At 32.5% G+C, this 5000-nt stretch overlaps 1 protein-coding gene across 3 annotated transcripts in view; it reads left to right on the top strand.

Annotated features, from left to right (window-relative positions):
* Nucleotides 1-168: 168 nt before the first annotated feature.
* Nucleotides 169-5000, top strand: part of LOC122255285 (facilitated trehalose transporter Tret1) — a 27598-nt gene continuing 22766 nt past the window's right edge. For all 3 annotated transcript variants that reach the window (XM_086545080.1, XM_043019248.2, XM_043019246.2), the window contains exon 1: nucleotides 169-384. The gene's annotated coding sequence lies outside the window, so the exon portion shown is untranslated. The remainder of the gene's footprint in view (nucleotides 385-5000) is intronic.

The raw sequence follows: 5000 nt of genomic DNA, 5'->3' as shown, positions 1-5000 counted from the left end.
CCGTCCCCTCCCTTCCCCTCCCCTCCCCTCCCCTTCCCTCCCCTCCTTCCCCCTTTACCCTCCACCCCCTTCTCCTCTCCCTACCACCCTTTCCGCCTCCCTCCCCTCCCCTCCCCTCCCCTCCGTTTCTCTCTCATGAACTGGCGGGGTTTTCAGCTCCCTCAGTTACGCTCACGCCACGAGAGGGAGAGGACACAACCTCGCTCGCTCTCCTTGTGTCCGATACATTACTGAGCGAATCTTTTTTTTTTAATCTTTTCGTATGGATACTAATTTCGTTCGGCCGAACATCTCTTTCTGTGTTTGTGTGTATGTTTGTCTGTGTGTGAGGATTGTTTCATGTCTTTTTTAAAAATTGTGTTTGCAAGCTGGAGAAAGAAAAAGGTTAGTCACTTTATAAGTTTATATCTTATGTCATTATTTCCCTCTATTAACATCATGGCATTACATGTGTTGTCATTCATTGTGCTCTATTAAATGTCATTCATCATACTTCATCATTTCCATTTTTCGTCGAGATAGAGGCAACATATAGAAAACGTGCAACAACAAAGTTATTGATCTACATAGGCCTGCATGCGTAAAAGTGCATTTATGTAGATATGTGTGCGTGTGTGTGTTTAGGGGGGGGGGGGTGTATGTAAGCGAACACTTATACGCACACGCATACATACACCAACCCTTTCGTTTGCATGTAAGTATGCAATCGCGTGCATGTACATATGTTTATTTTCATGCACCATTCTTTGAACAACTTTTTAACTGTCTATCTTAATATCAGATGATCTATTTATCACTATGACCATCGTAACTGCCGCTCGCATCTGTGCAATATCATGCTGCAGTCCTTATAAGTGCGGTTGCATAAGTAAGGTAAAGCGAGATTACTGTTGACAGTCGCTCTGCATCTTGCAAGAGCTATCATTATTGCTTTCATTATTGTTGATTTTGTTGTTGTTATTATCATTGATGATAATATTGTTATCATTATTATTGTTATCCTTCCTATTATCATATTATTATTATCATCATTATCATTATCATCATTATTATATCATCATTATTGATGTTATTAGTTATCATTATCACTATACCATCTATCATGATTATGATTATCATAACTTGTGTATATATATATATATATATATATATATATATATATATATATATTTATATATATATATGTGTATATATATATTTATATGTATATATATATATATATATATATATATATATATATATATATATATATATATATATATATATTATAAGAATCATCGTTATTTAATCATCATTATCATCATCATCATCATTACTATCCTTATCATCATCATTACCATAATTATTGTTATTGTTTTATCATGTTATCATCATCCTTATTTTTACTATCATTATAATCATTATTTTTACTTTTATTATTATCATTATCACTGTTATTGTTTTTGTTATTATTATCTTGATTATTATTGCGGTTATTATTACCATTACCATTATCATAATTATTAGTATTATCGTTATTTTTCTTGTTGGTGTTATCATGATGATCATTATTATTGTAATTATTAGAATTATCATCATCGTCACTTTCACTATCATTATCATTGCTATCATTTTGTTATCATTATTATTGTTGTTTTTATTATTATTATCATTATCATTATCAATATCATTATTATTATCATTATCATTATTATCATCATCAATTATCAATTATCATGATTGTTATTATTATCATTATTATTATTATCATTATCATTGTTATTATTGTTGTTGTTATTATTGTTAATAATATTTTCATTATCATTATCATCATCATTACCATTATCATTATTACCATTATTATTGTTTATTGTTTATTGTCCTTATCATTATTATCATTAGCACTGTCCGTATTATCGTCATTACCACTACTATTATCATCATTATTATCATCATATTCATCATAATTATCAATATCATTGTCATTACTATCATTATCATTGTCATTATTATTATTATCATTATCATTGTCATTATTATCATTTTACATTATTATTATCTTTATCATGGTTTTGTTGATCTTATCATGATCCTTACTGTCATCAGATCATCATTAATCCTTTTGTTATTAACATTATGATATTTATTTTTCACAATTATAGTATCATTATCATCATTGTTATCATGATCTTCATTGTGATTATCATTATTATTATTATCTTTATCATGGTTTTGTTGATCTTATCATGATCCTTACTGTCATCATCATCACACACTTATCATCATCATCAGTTCTTATCACCATCGGTATCATTATCATTATCATTCTAACATTCCGTCGATTTATCATAATTCCCTCATTACAAATACGCACACGTACACACACACACACACACACACACACACAAGCACACACACGCACACACACACACAATCACACACACATAATCACATAATCACACACACACACACACACACACATACATACCCAACACACACACACACACACTCACACACATACACACACACAATCACACAATATCACACACACAATCACACACACGCACACACACACACACACACACACATAATCACACAATCACACACACACACACACACACACACACAATCACCCCACAAAAAAGAGGCCTTTTCACAACACAAAACAAACAGAAAACAAACAAAAGGAACGAACATAACCAACAACAACAACAACAAAATGTCCCCCACTTCAGCAGTAACTCTTTCACACTTTATTTCAATCATAAAGCCTGTTTATTTCGTTACAAAAGCGAGCAACACTCATCCCATTGTAGGATATAAAAAGGATTTATTCAGGACTTGTATCCGTGAGATGGTGGGGGAGAAAATAATAATAATAATAATAAAAAAGGGTGTATATATTTCTTTAGTGTATGTATTTGTTTGTGTTTGTCTGTGTGTTCTTTGTGGATGTTTTGGCTTTTTTTGTCTCTCTCTCATTGTTACTTATTTACTTTCTCTGTATTTTTTCTTTATTTTTTTTTTCTTTCGTTCTCATATTTTTTCCTTGTTTTTCTTTTTTTCTTTTTTTTTTTTTTCTTTCGGTCTCATATTTTTTTCCTTGTTTTGCTTTTTTTCTCTTTCCTTTATCTTTCTCGTGATCTTCTCCCGCCCTCACCTCTCTCTCTCTCTCTCTTTCTCTCTCTCTCTCTCTCTCTCTCTCTCTCTCTCTCTCTCTCTCTCTCTCTCTCTCTCTCCCTCTCTCTCTCTCTCTCTCCCCTCTCTCCCTCCTCTCCTCTCCCTCCCTCCCTCCCTCCCTCCCTCCCTCCCTCCCTCTCCTCTCTCTCTCTCTCTCTCAATCTCTCTCTCTCCTCTCTGCTCTCTCTCTCTCTCTCTCACCATCCCTCTCTCCCTCTCTCTCTCGGCATACATCCTCCCTCCCTCGCCTCCACTCTCTCCTCATCCATCCCCATCCAGCCCTCATCCACCATCCACCCATCATCCATCCACCCATCCATCCAACCTCCATCCACCCTACATCCTTCCTCCATCCATCCAGCCATCATCCATCCATACACACACACCCACACACACCACACACACAACGATATATAGTTATATATAGAAATAGATAATTATATAGATACAAGTATACATACATATATACATATATATAATAATACTTAATAATATAAAATATAAATATAATATATATATATTTATATATGTATATATAATGTATACATATTATATTATATAACATATAGATAATATATATATTTATAATTAATACTGAGACACACACACACACACACACACACCACACACACACACACATATATATATTATATAATATATTAATTATATATAATATTATATATTCAGAATATATATAATAATAATAAATATAGGAGATTTATCTATATAATATATATATATAAATATATTATAAGAGAGAAAAGAGAGAAAGAAGAAGAAAGAAGAGAAGAGATGAGAGAGAGAATGAAGATAAAGATAATAATAACACAAACGCTCACTGACACACACACACACACACGCACACACATCCGCATTCCATAAAAACCTTATTATCCCCTCAACTTCGACTCTTCCTATCCCAGAAGGGGGTCGTTAGTTTCGAACAGTTCAAAGACCCCTTGCTAAAACTACCCTACTATCTCTGACCGGATCTCTCTGTTTGAAGTAACAATGACTTTTGATACAGAGAAGTTACTTTTCATTTTTGTATTTTTCTCTCTGTTTATTCTTCTCTCTTTCTCTTTCATCTTTTTTCTCTCTCTTTCTTCTTTTTTCTCTTCGGTCTCTCTCTCTCTCTCTCTCTCTCTCTCTCTCTCTCTCTCTCTCTCTCTCTCTCTCTCTCTCTCTATTCTCTCTCTCTCTCTCATCATCTATCTAATATCGATCTATCTATCTTATCACTCTCTCACAATGAAAAAGGACTACTTGTTTAAAAGGTATCGCAGCGTGAATATCGTTTCTTCTCCCACAATTTCAAGTTTTAATGCAACGATGAAGGAGTTGCAAGGATCAGAGCTGCAATAAGAACGAGTACTTACTTCAATGCTCAGAGCAAAGAGTTCCACCACGTTACGAGACTTTCGGACGGATTAGAATTAACAAATATCGTTACATTATGTTAAATCTATGCGAAGCGGCAAAAAAATGATGAATTCAAGCTTCTTGAACACAAAGTAATTTAAAAACATAAACAATATTAAAAGTCATAATTTCTCATCTTTAGCTAAAAATATTAAAAGCCTGTGAGTGATAATTTCTAGTGACCAGTAATTAAATCCTTAAGCAGTAGAAAATGCAAGTGTGATTGTGTTTTGTGGTGTGTGGTTTGTTGTTGTTGTGTGTTGTGCGTTGTTTAGAATTATACATATATATATAAATATAATATATATATATAGATATTCTATATAATATAGATCTATCTTTATATAAATATAAAGATAATATAAATAAATATACGATTATATATACATTATATACATACATACATACACTGCATATAC

This window comes from Penaeus japonicus, unplaced genomic scaffold (genome assembly GCF_977035675.1).
Source record: "Penaeus japonicus unplaced genomic scaffold, GWHDUDI00000001_assembly GWHDUDI00000016, whole genome shotgun sequence".
NCBI classification, from domain to species: domain Eukaryota; kingdom Metazoa; phylum Arthropoda; class Malacostraca; order Decapoda; family Penaeidae; genus Penaeus; species Penaeus japonicus.
The sequence above is the reverse complement of the archived record's forward strand: the minus strand, read 5'-3'. Positions and strand labels throughout refer to the sequence as shown.